At 42.4% G+C, this 18,709-nt stretch overlaps 1 protein-coding gene and 1 long non-coding RNA gene across 6 annotated transcripts in view; both read left to right on the top strand.

The window, feature by feature from the left end:
• Window positions 1–829: 829 nt before the first annotated feature.
• LOC135572102 (uncharacterized) lies at window positions 830–2,301 on the top strand. The gene is made up of 3 exons (XR_010464015.1): window positions 830–1,214; window positions 1,578–1,686; window positions 1,812–2,301. It is a non-coding gene; the product is annotated as an uncharacterized LOC135572102 (long non-coding RNA).
• A 14,454-nt stretch (window positions 2,302–16,755) lies between these two features.
• dlgap1b (discs, large (Drosophila) homolog-associated protein 1b) overlaps window positions 16,756–18,709 on the top strand; it is a 231,801-nt gene continuing 229,847 nt past the window's right edge. For all 5 annotated transcript variants that reach the window (XR_003863768.2, XM_065019543.1, XM_029661525.2 and 2 more), the window contains exon 1: window positions 16,756–16,934. The gene's annotated coding sequence lies outside the window, so the exon portion shown is untranslated. The remainder of the gene's footprint in view (window positions 16,935–18,709) is intronic.

Below are 18,709 nucleotides of genomic sequence, written 5' to 3'. Positions count from 1 at the left end.
TAGTGGTAGCTGCATCATGTTATTGGTATGCTTATAGTTGTTAAGGACTGGTGAGTTTTTCAGGATAGAAAGCAACAGAATGGAGCTAAGCGCAGGCAAAATCCTAGAGGAAAACCTGGTTCACTCTGGTTTCCACCAGACACTGGGAGATGAATTCCCCTTTCAGCAGGATAATAACCTAAAACACAAGGCCAAATCTACACTGGTGTTGCTTACCAATAAGACAGGGAATGTTCCTGAGGGGCTGAGTTACAGTTTTGACTTAAATCTACTTGAAAATATATGGCAAGACCCGAAAATGGTTGTCTAGCAATAAACAACCAATTTGACAGAGCTTGAAGACTTTTAAAAATAATAATGGGCAAATGTTGCACAATCCAGGTATGGAAGCTCTTCGATACTTAGAAATCTATTTAATTTTGAATGCAGGATGTAACAACAAAATGTGGAATAAGTCAAGGGGTATGAATACTTTCTGATGGCACTGTAAATCAAAATAACAAGGGGGGGGGGGACACATGTGAGATTCGAACCCTTGCCAAAATCTGCAACAATTATGTGGAATAGGCTCTTTACACAGAGATAAATTATACCAGTATGGCAAATACACCTGATCGTTTCTTTGATGATACTTTGGTGTGATAGGGATACTTACATACATGAATAAGTGTTGGAACACTTACAACTACTTCAATGATTTTAATTGGCTGATGCACTTGTGCCAGGATATAAATCAGTGCCACCTGTTGAAGTTAGCATAGGGCTAAATTGTACCATGTTATCTGATGGGACCAGCTACAATTTTAGCGTTTGGTCACATGCAAGTAAATTAATGCTTTTCATTGGCTGATATGCATTTTGTGCACGAGAACCTATTTAAACTTGTACTGCGTAACAATGTGTATACAGGTGTTTTTGAAGACCCCTCTGGCAAGAATGCACATTTTTTTCTAGATTTGAACACCAAATACCTGAATCCCCAGCTCTCATTGGTAGTCGCCACTGGGGTGACGTAGCGTCAACATCCGCTCTTAGACTTTGTGTCTGTGTTATCTAGTGGAAACCTAGTGTCGCCAATTTTACTTTGTGGCTGTGGTAAATAGTGACAATAGGGACAGAGTAGGAAATTTGAGACTGGATGCCGATGCGATAACAGTTACGGACAAGAGTGAAGATAACTCGATTCCATTTTAGCAACAGTGTCTTCAGAACTGGTAAAGAATCTTTATATATATACATATGTTATAATACTCACGTTGTCAGCCAGAAAGGTAGCTAACATTACCAATGTCAAGGTAGCTAGCTAGCTACATGGTTGATCATAGTTAACGTTACTGTGAATTTCCCTGCCTGGTACAAAATAGCAATATGATGATAGCTTTAGTACATTCGTTTTCACACTTGCGTAAAAAAACAGCTGTGTAAAATAATACGTTTGGACTATCATAGTTCTGCATTCATTGAAAATAACTCTTCTGCGTGAAAATCCTTATTGGCTAGACATAAAATACCATGTCGTGAGCATTACAATACAATCCTAATAACAGTGTTGTGTAAGTTTAATGCTTTTTCTGTAGGATTCTAGTTCTGAAGAGCTGCATACCATGCAGGGCTGCAGAAAGAACTGGACAGGAAGACCTTGAAAGGGCTGCCCGAATGCAAGAAGACAGGCTGTCAGAGATGAAGGTTAGTAAAAAAAAAAAAAATCACCTGTGGTACGGTTTACCCGCTTCACAACATTCTAATCACATCGCATAATATTTGTCTGCATCCTGTAATTTCATGTAGCTTTTTCACCCGTATCATTACAGTCTAAATTACAAGAGCTGTCCTTTGAAGAAAGGGGAGATGTTCTGGAGCTGGCCGCTTCCCATAGATCTGGAGCGATTTTTGACATCATGGAGTACCAGAGAGCTATCCCAGGGACTCCGGACAACCTCGCTGGCACACCTGCATGAATTGCAGGGAGACTCCTGCACCTTACATCACACAACTGCTGCCATTTCACCACTGCAACATACCATTGATGTATTACTAAGTATGTTTCCATAACAGGCTAACACTTCCCACAACTACTCTGTACTTTATTCTTCAATTGGATCCCAATTAGGAAAAAAATACACCATTTAATGATGTCTTTGTAAGTCTGTTTTTTTTTTCTTGGTCTGGGTGGTATTAGTTCAGTACTTTATCAAAATGTTTCCCATGTTTCCCTTACACTGTGTTTTTGTTATTTTGAGGAAAGTTTCATCGACTACCTTGTATTCTTGTTTATCTCCCTAATAAAACTATTTGACCTGATCTGTTTAATCGGACTGACTTGTTTTGTATTGTATTTACACCAGGGTAGTCCATCCGTCTTTCTGGATATCTACCCGCCTGTAGGACTTCTAATTTGAAGTGTAAACCGTCCAGAGCATAGATATCCAGGAGAAAATAACAGTTTAGTAAATAATGCTAAAATCATTCCAAAAGTACAATAATGATGACTGCATGCTAGATTTTAAAAAAATGCACAAGTATTGTTTCTCACAAGTTTGTTGCCCACACAAACTTCCCTTATTTATAATACAAACTCACCAAAAACTCACCTTTTTCAGGACCCTGTCTTTCAAAGATAATTCGTAAATATCCAAATACCTTCACAGATCTTTATTGAAAGGGTTTAAACACTGTTTCCCATGCTTGTTCAATGAACCATAAACAATTAATGAACATGCACCTGTGGAACGGTCGTTAAGACACTAACAGCTTACAGACGGTAGGCAATTAGTCACAGTTATGAAAACTTAGGACACTAAAGAGGCCTTTCTACTGACTCTGAAAAACACCAGAGAAAGATGCCAGGGTCCCTGCTCATCTGTGTGAACGTGGCTTATCCATGCTGCAAGGAGGCATGAGGACTGCAGATGTGGCCAGGGCAATAAATTGCTATGTCCATACTGTGAGACGCCTAAGACAACGTTACAGGGAGACAGGACGGACAGCTGATCGTCTTCGCAGAGACAGACCACGTGTAACAACACCTGCACAGGATCGGTACAGCTGAACATCACACCTGCGGAACAGGTACAGGATGGCAACAACAACTGCCCTAGTTACACCAGGAATGCACAATCCATCCATCAGTGCTCAGACTGTCCGCAATAGGCTGAGAGGCTGGACTGAGGGCTTGTAAGCCTGTTGTAAGGCAGGTCCTCACCAGACATCACCGGCAACAACGTCACCTATGGGCACAAACCCACCGTCGCTGGACCAGACAGGGCTGACAAAAAGTGCTCTTCACTGACAAGTCGCAGTTTTGTCTCACCAGGGGTGATGGTCGGATTTGTGTTTATAGTCGAAGGAATGAGCATTACACCGAGGCCTGTACTCTGGAGCGGGATCCATTTGAAGGTGGAGTGTCCCTCATGGTCTGGGGCGGTGTGTTGCAGCATCATCGGACTGAGCTTGTTGTCATTGCAGGCAATCTCAACGTTGTGCGTTACAGGGAAGACATCCTCCTCCCTCATGTGGTACCCTTCCTGCAGGCTCATCCTGACATGACCCTCCAGCATGACAATGCCACCAGCCATATTTCTCGTTCTGTGTGTGATTTCCTGCAGGACAGGAATGTCAGGGTTCTGCCATGGCCAGTGAAGAGCCCGGATCTCAATCCCATTGAGCACGTCTGGGACCTGTTGGATCGGAGGGTAAGAGCTAGGGCCATTTCCCCCAGAAATGTCCGGGAACTTGCAGGTGCCTTGGTGGAAGAGTGGGGTAACATTTCACAGCAAGAACTGACAAATCTCGTTCAGTCCATGAGGCTACACTGACTGTTACTTTTGATTTTGACCCCCCCTTTTTTTTCAGGGACACATTAATCCATTCTGTTAGTCACATGTCTGTGGAACTTGTTCAGTTTATGTCTCAGTTGTTGACTATTGTTATGTTCATACAAGTATTTACACACGTTAAGTTTGCTGAAAATAAACGCAGTTGACAGTGAGAGGACGTTTCTTTTTTTGCTGAGTTTATATGATTGGTTGTAGGCCCACCTCTCTCAACAACATTTCTGAGTACTCTGTAGGTTTTTACACTTTCTGGGAACCAGCACGTCTGACAACAGGGAAAGCTCAGGTCCTTCCCAGCCCAAAGGTGTGCTTACTGCACCCTGTGTTGCGTGGCGACGTCTCCTCGACATTGTAGCTGCTCAGCCGTTGGTGGTGGCACTTCATGGGGTCTTGGGTCATCTGATCACAGGATCATTTTCCTTTGTTAGCCCCAGTCTCCTTTAGGTGAAAGAGAATAATATTTGGTTGTCTATGGAATTTCATTACTATCAGTCCAGAACTGTAGTGTTGACATCTGTTGAAAATATAACAGTGATATCATGTATTGTAATGAGTTCTAATTCATATTTAAAAAAAATACATTTTTATATCATACAAATCTTTTTCACAACCGAGAGGACAACTAACGCTTACATCTTGTTGCTCTACGCGTGTCATCAATCAAGCCTCCGAGGACTGGAGTTGGACCATCCCTGACCTAGATCAAGGTTTCCCAAACTCAGTCCTGTGGCCCGCCCTGGGTGCACATTTTGGTTTTTGCCCTAGTACTACCAACTCATCATCAATCATCAAAACGTGCACCCAGGAGGGGCCCACAGGGCTGAGCTTGGGGAAACCCTGCTAGAACAGAGATCAAAACAAGCTAGTTTTAGAATGTTGCGTTGTACAACAGCTGACTAAAGATTGGGGCATTCAGATCAAGCGAGATGTGCAGTTGAGATTGTTGCTACGGTAGCAGTGCCGCTTTACAATTCTGTGATGAAACGTTGAAACAAAGTTGCCACTTGTAGAAAACACGTGTCACGAAATACATACACCAGAAACAGGGTACACGTTTTTGACTGAAATGTCGGCAAGCCAGGCTAGCTATGTACAGCAAAATAGCTAGCTAGCTCTCTGCTTGGCTAGCTGCTTCGCTGAACACAGAATGTTAGCGCACTGTTCTTTGAATGGCTAAAAGTCGCAAGACTTTGGCTACAGTTGACATGTTGAATCTTGAATACTCCAGCCAACGTCATGAGGCGTTCTAAGACTAGACTGTTCAGATCAAATAAACCATTGCATCTCGTCATATGTATCTGAATTGGGCATTGTGGCTATGCAGTACACGTGTGTAAACTGAGGTAGCTAGCTAGACAATATGAGCATGGCTCTCAGACCACAGACATCGGAAATATAACACAAGGTCATAGAGGTTATAAGGTTATAAAGTGAGGTTGACTCCCAAGTAATCAGCTCCACGGCCATCATTATCATATTTTCCAGCATGTTCCATTGCAGTTACATCTTTTGAATTGTTTGTTTTAATATCTGTTTTTTGTATGAATCTTTTAATGTATCTTGTGCGACACAAAGATAAAAAATAAAAAAACATGTATTTTTCTAAACCAAGCCAATCTGTTAGTTGGACTTATTGCACCCATTACTGAAATAGTTGTTCCAGTTTAGATGGTTTAGGTAGTCTCATTCAATCTGTTCTCTAACCCTGGCAGTCATTCTGAATGCAGATTGTGGGAATACACTCTTGCTAGATTCCAATAGGAATTAAATGTCACTTTGCAACCAGGGTAATGTGACTTGATGTTTTGTTTCTTCTTTAGTTTATGTCCAAAACTCAGTGAAGGCTGGTCACCAGCAAAAACACAACGAAGCCTGGTCAGCCAGCATAACCAGCTAGACTGTGCTGGTCAGACCAGCATCCGACCAGCACTGACCCGTATAGGTCAGCATGGACCAGCTTGAAATGTATGCTGGTCTATGCAAGTTTTTTCAGCAGGGCAGAGAGCTTCTTCGTTTTCTCTCCTCCCTCATCTTGAGTTTGAGAAATCCCCCGAAGTTTAATGCCAATCTTCACAGCAAAGGAACCCTGCTGGGAAAACCCTGCAGTGTAATGGTGAACTACTCATTGCCCTGTGTCTGTGAGCATCCCCCACGCTGCTCTCTCTCTCATTGCTGTGAAAGTCAGCCTTTTATTCATTAGAGGAAACATGTCATCTCGACTGCATGACGGATGGGGTGTTTGTGTGTTGGTCGCCATGAATAGCCAAGTCAGTGGGCAATTTTGATGCTTGGTTATGTGTGTGTGTGTGTGTGTGTGTGTGTGTGTGTGTGTGTGTGTGTGTGTGTGTGTGTTTCACAATATGTAACCTCAGCATGTTATTAAAGTTTTAGCCAAAAACTTGGTATTGGATTTTTTGGGGGTCTGTTTACTGAATGTATCTATTTGCATGTATTCCATTTGTAGGTTGTTGCGTATCTACAGTATACACTATGCGTCTGTCATTTTGTCTTTATCATTTATGTATATTAAGAGAAGGACAATTAAAAGTGATATACCGTGGTTCACAATTGTAAACGCCTCCAGCCACTACTTGTTGCGTAACAGTAGGCTCACAATAGGCATTGGCTATTAGAGAGACTCCGGAGTAAGTCAGTACAGTAAGAGTTACTGAAGCCATTCATGAGGCACAATCCCGTTTTACATATAACATAAAAGCTCCACACTGTGTTTGTTAAACAACAATTTTACACGTTTGGCAGAAACAGGCACAAGGCCTTTGCACGTTGACAGAGACCATGTTCCCGCCCGCATGTCTCTCTCTCTGTTTCCCGCCTGGATTAATCACGTCCTCCCACTGCTCGTAAATAAAGTCAAAAAGGGAAGTGGGCCCTCTGATGTAGTCATAACATATACGCTGTGGATTTATGTAGGGTCCTTGTGCTGAGGTACACGGAGGAATGAACGGCGATGTGAGCCAAAGCAGGGCCCTAAAACTCTGCCAGATTTAATTTCATGCTTGGCCGAGCACGGCCTCTGAGACGATGACATTTACATGGCCCTCTATAGCACCGCCAGTCGCTACAAGCCCACGGCACTGGCTAAATCAGGCAGCACTGCGGCCAATGAATGGAGAGGGGGAGAGAGAGGGAGCGAGAGAGAGGTAGAGAGAAAGGAGTGAGAGCGGGTAAGATACACATGGAGAGGGAGAGAAAGAGGGAGAGCATGGAAGAGACACATGGAGAGGGAGAGAAAGAGGGAGAGCATGGAAGAAACACATGGAGAGGGAGAGAAAGAGGGAGAGCATGGAAGATACGCATGGAGAGGGAGAGAAAGAGGGAGAGCATGGAAGAAACACATGGAGAGGGAGAGAAAGAGGGAGAGCATGTAAGAAACACATGGAGAGGGAGAGAAAGGGGGAGAGCATGGAAGAAACACATGGAGAGGGAGAGAAAGAGGGAGAGAAAGAGGGAGAGCATGGAAGAAACACATGGAGAGGGAAAGAAAGAGGGAGAAAGAAGGGTTTATTACAAAATGGTCCATATGATATAAGCAGCGTCCTCTTTCCTGTGAAGGAATGTCTTTGGAAGCATCCACAGATCCCCCTCCATGTCAGTCCGTCCCCTCAGTCTGGCTTCACACCTACACTATGCCAGGATTCATTAGCTTCTAGCAACTCATTGGAGTTGCTGCTTAGACATTCTGCCACCATCTTGTTTTTCCCATAACAGAGGTTAATGTGCCAAACCACTAAATTATGCAGTGATAATTCATCATCACTGTCCCCTTGCCATTGCTCTGAGACGATACCGAATACGGGCTGCAATATTGGAGCTGTGTCTCACCTGCCAAGACCTTTTGCAAATGATTCGCTGTAAAGTCGTTTGCCATTTCTCACTTGTAATTACACACGTTAACGGGTAGCAACATTTAAAGAGAAGTTAATTAAGAAAATATCATTAGAATGCAATGAGATGGTACACAGGAAATAATGATGTTGCTCATCATGGGGGATGGGGGATTGTTAGTCATTCCAGAGCCAGCTCTTTCCAGGGATTACTGCAGGGATCCATCCAGGGACACCTCGGCTGCATCTCACATCGCATCCTATTCCCTACATAGTGCAATACTATAGGGCTCTGGTCAAAAGTATTTGGGTCATTTGGGAAGCAGCTTTTGGGACTTCAGATAGTGGCCTCGCTGACCCGCTGAAGTCAGTGAGGCAGTCAGACAACCCGCTGACCACTTCTCCGTCTCGGATGATCACTTGATCACACAAATCCATTTTTGACTTGGTTATGCTCTACCCGTGATATGGGCCTCAATTCCATTGGACTGTGTATTTACACAAGATCTATTTTTTACCACATTCAAATAAAATGACAGCATGGTTTTGGGGTACTGTGCAAACCTCTTACTAATACCAGGTAGACTCCCCTAACTAGTAGAAGATGTCCACATAATAAGTGTTTGCAGGCTTTGAACTGATTGAGTTGCTTACTGTCATGCTCCCCGTCCTCTCTCGTCCCCATGTTCAGTTCATTCTCTGGTTAACTCTGTCCCTGGATAATGTCTCTGTAAGACTCAGGTAGTGCACCATAAAGCAGGTAGGGTGCCATTTGGAATGAGCACAGTGAGAAGATTCATATTTGTTGAGTGTTTTGGACAACATTCTTAGCGGAGCCCTCTAGGCAGCATGCAAACATTCCCGCTCTCCTTGGCTGATTATGGTCTTGTAGCTTTTACAAGTCCTCCAATGAGCTTTGCAAATTGGGAGACAAACAATGTATGCCATACATAATGATAATGATTTCAGAATTCAGACAGTGCCATTTTTGCCTCACTCTCTCTCTCTCTCTCTCACTCTCTCTCTCTCTCTCTCTCTCTCTCTCTCCCTCTCTCTCTCTCTCTCTCTCTCTCTCTCTCTCTCTCTCTCTCTCTCTCTCTCTCTCTCTCTCTCCCTCTCTGTCTCGCTTCTCTGTATTCAGCTCACTGTGAATAATCCGCTGTGTTGCCAGATTGGCTAGAGTTCTCTGTCTTTAGTCAAATCCAGCTGAATGCTTTTGTTTTGTTTGCTTATTTGTGGTCCTGTGATATGTCTTCCCAGGTGGTAGGAAGCCTTATGACTGGCTGACTAATTGTGTACAAATAGCAAGTGCCAAGGATAACAGATAGGACTTTGAAGCAGAGCGATGTACAGTATGATAGCCTTTACTGTACTTGTCAACATTACAGAAAAAAAGTGAGGGAGGGGCAATTCCGTTGTTATGCATGTGACATTTGCACGCAAAATCACAAACTAAATGTCTCACAGAATTAACATATCAAATGTTAATTGCAAGCTCAGGTTGACAAACATCATGTAATCAATGCTTGGGGGAATGAGAGATTAGAGAGAGAGGGAAAGGTAGATGAATGAGAGATAGTTGTAAAAATAAAAATAAGGGTTGAGAGAGAGGGGGGTTAGGTATCATTGCTACAGCCCAGGGCTCATATTCAAAAAGCGTCTCAGAGTAGGATCAGGTCCCCCCCTGTGCATGTAATCATATTCATTATGCACTCAAAGGCAAACCTGATCCTAGATCAGCACTCCTATCTTAGACTGTTTATGAATATGACCCAGGCCTGGCTAATCTCAGCGATTCTGTTATGAAGACTCAGTGGACCTGTCAAGCTGATCACTCTACTCTGCACGCTAACCCACCAACGTGCTAACGGAGCGTCTTATATAGCCGCCGTGATGGAGCTTGCTAAGCACCGTAAAGAGGTGGTAACCAAGTTATGGAATCATTAGTGAGTGTGTATCTCAGCAGGACATAGAGAGAGAGGGAGCGGGAGGAAGCTACAGTCTGACAGATGGTCGTGGCGTGTGTGTGTGACGCCATTGGGCGTGGCGATAGTGTGTGTGTGTGTGTGTGTGTGTGTGTGTGTGTGTACATTTTGGTATGAAGTGCTTGGTGTGTCAGGATTTGGAGGTTAAATGCAAAATGAAATATAATGATTAAAACAAAATCGCACAACATCCTCCTGGAGAGAAATATAACTCCTATTATTTCCTGTTTTCTGGCAAGCTCAAGCTACGATGATGTGGAAAACTAGATCATTATGATCTGATGCTCATCAATGAGTCTGGATTGGGCCAACGCTGGATCAAAGTTATGTAGGACGTGAAGATAAAGCTTTGATTCCGGTTTTAGTGGGCTGATATATTATTTGCCGCGCAGGCGTTTTACTCGAGTTGCTAAACTCAGTTGTTTCTTCTCGTGAAAGACGTTGAGAAATAATGGTGAGCCTAACAAAGCTTTGATGTTGTGTTTTACTTCTCGCTGTAGTGTAGCATAGTATTTAGTCCATGCCAATTCATTTCTCTTTATCCTTAGTAACATTTGTATCCTCTGTGACTAATTGTCTGTGCCACACTGGCATGTGTTATTATTTAAAAGCCTTCCGCTTGTTATTTAATCATGTTTGTATCGGAATTAATTCAATTCAAACAATAATTCAAATGGAACTCAACAGAATGTCATGTTTGCATTAATTCCAGGATTATCTCTTGGCTTTCAGATGATCATTTATCAAATGAAGTCTGTAGGATTACTGAAATCACAGGATAAATCAACTGTGATCAGCATTGATCTTCGAGCATTTTCTGCCTCGCTTGCCTCCAACCAAAACAAACCTAAAGCCAGTGAAGTGTAAGTAAACTAGAACAAAATGAAGTTAGTCCATTCATTAGTAAGCTTGTAAACTGGCTACCGAGAGAGGGAGGTGAACGTGGAGGAAAAGGGAGGCGAGGTAGGGGTGTAATGGTGCTCTGAAGCCAAAACAAGTCCAGTGCCAAGGAGTAGAGGCAGGGAGCGAGGGAGCTGGGCCAAAAATACTATTTTCTAATGCCCAGGATGGATGGATAAATGAATGGAGGGAGTGATGGAGCAATAGATGGATGGATGGAGGGGGTGTAGTGGACGAAGGCTTGCCTGATCCATGAGCCTAGATGTATTTAACATCTCTCCCTGTGGCGCCGTCTTCTTACGTCCCATATGGCACCCTATTTCCTATACAGTGCACTAATTTCTACCAGAAAACCCTTTATAGGGAATAGGGTGCCATTTGGGATGCACCTCTGCTGATGGACTTCTCTCACGCTCCTAGCCTGCTTCCCATCTCCAGCTGTGGTTTAAGATTACCATGCATTGTTAACTGACCCTATATCAAGCAAACAGGTCAAAACAGGGATGGACCTAAAAAAAAATGCTTATTTTCGTTTTCTGTTGCAAAACATTTTTCTACGTTGTTCACTATTGTATGAATGAACAACCCTGGTTCAGGTCTCTTGCCTGACTGTCACAGCCTTTAATCAAGTGGTCTTGAAGGCACATTTTGTTATTTGTTATTGCACTTGTTGTGCGTATTTGTGAGGTAGGGTAGGGGTCGTGTGCAACAACCTATAAACACGTGGTACACACAACATGCACCTGAGATACTGGTGATTGTTTTTTCACAAGCATTTTCCAACTGTTTTTAGGTGCAAACTCAAAAACATACATGCCCCCTCCCCCCAAGACTGCCTCCATTCCCAACAACAACATGGGGCCAGGAGAGAATTAGTCACCATTCTAAGGCTGTGTCCCAAGTGCCACCCTATTCCCTATATAGTGCACCACTTTTGACAGGGCCCATTGTAAGTGCACTATATAAGGAATAGAGTACCATTTGGGACATAACCTAAGTCCCCTTGATCAAGACTCCTGTGTTCTCTCTCTCGACCCTCACCCTTGGTCAGAGGGGGGGCTTGGGTGATGTCTGGATTTATTAGTCATTTCATTAGTGGGAAGGGAAAGGTCACGAGCGGCGGGGCTTGGGTGTGTGTATGTGTCTGTCGCTAATTGAGCACAAAATGGTGAGACAGCTGGAGGACAGGCATCAGTCTGTGTGTGTATGTGTGTGCGCGCGCGCGCGCGCGTGTGTGTGTGTGTGTGCGCGTGCGTGCGTGTCCTGGGTTTAAGCAACGGACTATTATAGAATTAGCCAGCTTTAACTGCTTTTCAATTAATTTACTGAGGAGGCTTTGAGGTCACAATGCCCAAATATTGAGCAAAATAATATCTCCCTTGGTAGTTTATTTTAATCATTACATTTGTATCAAGATAGATACCGATGAGTCTAGAATTCAGTTTCAATTTGTAGAAGGAGAGATATGATCATTTTACACACACTATAGTGAAGCATATCAAATTCATTTGAATGCCCGGAATACTAAGAGTCAGTGTGAATGGAATGTGTGTATTGACAGATGGTGGAGTGTGTGCGTGTGTGGAGAATGAACGTGTCACTGTGTGAGAGATATCAGTGTGTGCAGCTCCATTGAGGAATGAGATCAGCACCATGGACAGCGTCTGTGTAGCCAGGCTGTATGCTGGTTGCTGTCCCTCCTCTGTCCCCATGCAGCTCTGTGTAATGTCATAGCTGTGTGAGAGGGGCCATGAGGCACCACAGGGCTGACCCTTACGCACACACCCTGCCTGGGGAGGAAGAGAAGGGGGCTCCCACCGGTGTGTTATTGTGCACTCGCAAGTTGTGTCTCTGCGATTCTATAGTGCTGATCTGTGAGGCTGCCAGCTGGCTGTCTAATAGGCTGAGCTCATTGTAACAGGATAGTGTGTGTGTGTGTGTGTGTGTGTGTGTGTGTGTGTGTGTGTGTGTGTGTGTGTGTGTGTGTGTGTGTGTGTGTGTGTGTGTGTGTGTGTGTGTGTGTGTGTGTGTGTGTGTGTGTGTGTGTGTGTGTGTGTGTGTGTGTGCGCGCCTCCGTATGCTTGCGTGTATTTACATGTACGTATGTCACAAGATTGACCAAGCAGCTTCTGCTGACGCACTGAGCAAACACAGGCTCTTAGAATGCAAATTGAATTTGGCTGCATTTGTTTCAATTTAAACGCCACCTGTTCCTTTATCTTTTCAATTCGTCCTAGCTCTGACACCTCAGCAATGTACAGGAAGTGTTTATGGAGAAAACACTGCTGTGGGCACTGCTCCGAGAAGTGTTGTTTGATCAGCTGGAAATAGGATACCTGCAAATACCCCTCTACATTCAGATAGTTTCTTTATGTTGTTAAACATAAAAAGTAAAGTGGTGGCTATATAAAACAATATGCAACTTGTCCTTTACGTTGTAACAAATAGCTGTATATTTACAGCAACACTTTTACCGTAATGCTATTACAGTATTGTAAAGAGCAATGCATTATGGGGGCTTAATGGCATTCCGCTACAGCAATTGCTGTAATTTTACAATACAGTAGTACCTGTTTTGCTGTATATTTACCACAGCATACAGTGAATTATGGTGCATTGTGGGAAAATATTGTCTGCAGCAAAATTGTTTCTCATTTACATATTTTGAGGTGTGCCTTTACAAGAGGCTATATTTGTTTACCCATTAGTGAGATTGCTGTACCCCACAGAATACAGTACCATGCCATATTTTGGGGGGATTTTTCCTGTAAATCTACAGTAATTTACTTACTGGCTACTGTGCTGCTAGTAATTTACTGTAATTCAGTACCACACCCACAAAATACTTTACCATACCATGTTTTTGGAATTTACAAATATTTTCCTGTAAATCTGCATTAATTTACTGGCTACTGTGCTGCCAGTAATTTACTGTAATTCAGTTTGATACTGTAATTTAGGAGTGCCAAAAACGTTCTGTGTGTTGCATGGTGGTGTTGTGGCTCATTAACGCATGTTGAGGTGTGCCTTGTAAGAGGCTATACTTGTTGCACTTGTTAGTGAAAGTGCCCTACCAATTTAAGTGATATTTCATAACAAATATTGTATTTATTTTATTTAACCTTTATTTAACTAGGAAAGGCAGTTTAAGAACAAATTCTTATTTACAATGACGGTCTACCCTGGCCAAACCCAGGCGACGCTGAGTCAATTGTGTGACGCCCTATGGGACTCCCAATCACGGCCGGTTGTGATACAGCCTGGAATTGAACCAGGGTCTGTAGTGACGCCTCTAGCACTGAGAAGCATTGCCTTAGAATCCTGCACCACTCGGGAGCCAGGTCCCCACATTTCCCACTCTGAATAGCCTGAATCCACAGGGCTCTTCGCGAAAGGTCTATTTCCCTACGTGGGAGCATTGCAAATCGTAGGTCAGGATTGTTTACCTGGTTACATGTACATTGAAAAACACAGCAGCTTCTCGGCATGTTTTGTTATTTCTAACAAAAACTGACAACGAAGTTGGCTCTTTTACATTGGGGGTCAATGGGAAAGAATGTTTGTTGTCCCAATTTGTGGGCGTGGTCAAGGGGAATTCCTTATTGCTACTTGTTGCACCCGTTAGTGAGAATGCTGTTCCAGTTAACTGATATGTGGTAGTAGTGCCACATAAATAAGAATGGATATAAGGAACAGATCAGAGACAGCGTGTCTGAAACGTTATGAATAGTCAAAATCATGTTTCCACTAAATCTGATGATATTTGGATGAAAACAGATCGAAGTATTATGACCAAAGTCATAATGGTGTAAAATAATAATAAAAAATAAAATAAAATAAAAATAGAAATGCCTTATTCAGACCCTTTGCTATGAAACTGGAAAATGAGCTCAGGTGCATCCTGATTCCATTGTTCATCCTTGAGGTTTCTACAACTTGATTGGAGTCCACCTGTTGTAAATTCAATTGATTGGACATGATTTAGAAAGGCACATACGAGTCTATATAAGGTCCCACAGTTGACAGTGCATGTCAAAGCAAAAACCAAGCCATGAGGTTGAAGGAATTGTCAGTAGAGGTCAGAGAGGATTGTGTTGAGGCACAGATCTGGGGAAGGGTACCGAAACATTTCTGCAGCTTCGAAGATTCCCAAGAACACAGTGGTCTCCATCATTCTTAAATGGAAGAAGTTTGGAACCACTAAGACTCTTCCTAGAGCTGGCCACCCAGCCAAACTGAGCAATCAGGGAAAGGGGGGCCTTGGTTAGACAGGTTACCAAGGACCCAATGGTCACTCTGCCAGAGCTCTAAAGTTCCTCTGTGGAGATGGGAGAACCTTCCAGAATGACAACCATCTTTGCAGCACTCCACCAATCAGGCCTTTATGTTGGAGTAGCCAGACAGAGGCCACGCCTCAGTTAAAGGCACATAACAGTGTATTTTTTTGTCAACCTTAGATGATGCACTGACTGTAAGTCGCTCTGGGCAACAGTGTCTGCTAAATGACCAAAACGTCAATGTGAAAAATTAACATTTGCAAAGCACACTTCTGGGTATTATTCTAATTAGCCCCGCCTTCAAACTATTTGTATTTTCATCAAATTTGGCCTTGTTTAGGGGTGGTGCTCATTAGAATCATACCCAGCTGTGTGCTTTGCAAGTTTTCCTTTTACATTTTGGTTATTTAGCAGAAGCTCTTATCCAGAGCAACTTACAGTCAACGTATTAAGCTAAGGTCAACAAGAATATACCACAGTCATAGCAAGTAAAAAGATTATGTTACCGTTACCAATCAATTCTCTAGTTAAGCGGCCTACTTGCAAGTATACATTTGTATTGGAAATAATAATTCAAAGTACATGTGTTTTCTGTCACCAATAGGCTACATGAATTGTAGTTCCGGACAGTGAAATGCTAATTACAAAATAGGTATTGCAATATCAATATCAAATACATGTAACAGAAATACTCCCTTTTGTTGGCACTAGCTACCTGCACTGTCAATCTAAAGCAGTTAATTTACCACTGTGCTTCCCTTAATGCACTCTACATTCTAGAAATACAACATGTTACTGTAATCAGGTGTTCCAATAATATGCAGTAAATTTGTGTTACAGTAAAGGTCTTGTAAATCAACAGAAATATACTGGCTTCTGTGCTGCCAGTAATTTACTGTAAAAATGACAGAACATGTTTTATTTACAGTGTAGAGTTAAACTTTTTTTTGTCATGCTTCTAAGATGTATTTCCTTATTTTAATTGATTTTATATCCTCTCCCCCCTTCTTTGGTACATCAAACAATAAAACAAACTGACACATTTTGGCAAATGCACAGCAGACCAGAATTCAACTAAATGAACGACATTGCTTCATTCAGAAGGAAATGTATCAATTTATTATGAATGAGAAGTGTGCTTTTGTACTGTAATGAGTCTAAGAGAGAAGAAGAGGAGCTCCGCTCTGTTTCCCAATGTGTTTCCACACTATAGCTGGAAAATCAGACTGAAAGCCTGCATGTCGAAAGCATGAAATACTGGCACTGGCAAAGACACCCAAAAGCCCTCAGTGGTGCTGGCAGAGATGGGACTATCTGGGAGAGAGCATGCACAGGCAGCAGAAACTGGCTTAGTCAGGGTAATCAGTATACTGCCATGGAGAGCACTGACATGCCAGGGCTTTTTGTTTAAGGGTGGTCCCCAAATGGCACCCTTATTCCCTATTTAGTGCACAACTTTTGACCAGAGCCAGGGAATAGCATGTAATTTGGGACGTATATTAGACTCTCATCCTTGGGTTCTGGATAGATCTCTCTCATGACATTGCCAACTCTGTCAAGCTTCTATTTTCAAAGGTTTCGTTTTGGGATAGGCCTTATGTGTTTTGCGATTGGAGGTGTGAACTATTGCAAATAATACTGTTTCAAATGGACCTATCTGAGTATGTTAATATTAAATAAGCAACAGTTATACATTTTTATTAAACCACTATGAATAAATTATAAAGACATGTTTTTCAAAAATATATCCCCCCAAAAATTGCGTTACAATAAAAAAATGTGCAATGCAAAAAAATAACTCTTAACAGCTGGCATAGGATTAGGCTTTTGTGTGAAGGCAAAGCGTGTATGCTGTGTTTTGTGCGTGTTTGAACCCAGTTGCCCGAAGTACAACAGCATTTCCTTGTTGACACAGTTGTTCCGTAAAGCACTCTGCATTTGTTTTTGTGCAGTGGAAGCATTCCTAGCCTGGTCTGCTAGGATACTCCTCGCTCCTTATTACATTTGAGTAATTTAGCAGACGCTTTTAACAATTTACAGTTAGCGCAGTCATCTTATGATAGCTAGGCGAGACAACAACATATCACCGTTGTGGTAAGTAGGCTACATGTTTTCTCAATAAAGTCAGCGCTAGTAGGAAAATAAAAGTGCATAAGGCAAGGGGTGATACGACTAACTGATATGTCTTATTTAAGATACTCTTTGAAGAGGTATGGTTCCAGACGTTTTTAGAAGATGGGCAGGGACTCTGCTGTCATAGCATCGGGGGAAGCTGATTTCACCCTCGGGCTTGCCAGGACAGAGAGATGTTTGACTGGGCTGAGCAGGAGCTGACCTCCCATAGGGTTAGGACGGCCAAGAATCCAGAGGTGGCAGAACAGAGATGCAATTGTCAGGATTCACCTAGCGGTCATGATTTGGGGCTGTACAAAATGTTGGATGTATTAGAATAATTGATTATGCTTATGTTATATTAATAGAATGGGAGGGGTTATAAGACCCCATTTATAGGGTCCTAGACTACAGATTAACAATATATATATTCATTATATAGTTTTAGAATTGTTCCACGTTTTTTTTCTCCCTCTCACTCACTCTCACAATGTGTGACTGAGACAGAACTCTCTAGGGGAGTGTGGGAGATAAGAGACTACTCAGAAATTCCACAATAAATCAACTTTGGGGAGGGGACATTTATTGCCTAGCTTTTAGATAAAACACAAACTCTATGTTTGTATAGCTATGGATGCAGGGTTTTGCTCTCAGGAGTAAAAAGGTAATGACGTCGTCAGTGACATCACTAAGGCGGGACTTCGGTTTAATAAAACAACTTGAGACCTTTTGTTTTGAGGTGGAACTTACTCAGAAACATGCGTGCTATGTTCCTGCTTGTCAACTTCTGTCTGCAATTCTATTAATGAAGGTTGTTGAATGATTTAATTAAAGATATTGTCATAATGCTTTCACCAATGATTGACAAAAGACGTAAGGAACGAAACCCTAACACAATCCAGGAGCGTGTAGAGCCTTAGACACCCAGCCCTGACCGCTAATTTTCAAACCTTTTTATTAACCCTGTAGCTAACCTGGTAGGTACACCAGCTGCGCCAAAAAATGAGGGACTTGATCTGGCAACAGGAGGGCTGCTAGTTTCAGATCCTAAGAATATGCAAACAATGTCCACCTCAGCTGTGAATGCTCCCTCTGTGGGCATCAAGCCATTAATCAGCTCTCTCTCTCGCACACACACCACATTTGAGCAGGAAAAGGATGATGCAGTCAATCTTAAATTAGATCACGTTCAAGGTCTGAAAGGTCACGAACAGTCAAAATCATGACATGGATGATATTTGGATGAAACCAGATCAAAGTATGATGACCAACGTTTGGAAAATGTCTGTTGCTTCTACATTTTATCATCAAGTTTCTTCAATTTTTCAATGTTGTTTGAGTTACTTAGTGTATCACTAAATTAGCTTGAGATGATTTTACTGCATCACTGCTCAATTCATCCAAGGTTTTTGACAGTTTTTTCAAAGAGCTGTCAGTCAAGGCCCACTCAGCCTGTCTTTTCAAACGTCCTTGTAGTTAGCTTTGAGAGAGAAGAAAATTGACATTTTGAACATTTCTTTCACCTAACAATATCACTCAAAACAATGTCACTCAAAAAAGGCATTTTTCATGGGAATCAGAATGACTGTTTGGGACCTTGAAGGCCTTGTGTTGAAGTAGGTAAAACAGATGAAGATGGAAGAGGAAGTATTGGTAACTCATAATGTTGTTGTGACACCGTGTCAGAGTAATTGTACAGTCAGCATGAAACATGTCAACTGGCTTATCTATCACAGTGGTTATCTCTCTTCTCTGGA

This window comes from Oncorhynchus nerka, linkage group LG6 (genome assembly GCF_034236695.1).
Source record: "Oncorhynchus nerka isolate Pitt River linkage group LG6, Oner_Uvic_2.0, whole genome shotgun sequence".
In the NCBI taxonomy this organism is placed as follows: Eukaryota; Metazoa; Chordata; class Actinopteri; order Salmoniformes; family Salmonidae; genus Oncorhynchus; species Oncorhynchus nerka.
This window is presented reverse-complemented; position numbering and strand designations above follow the sequence as displayed.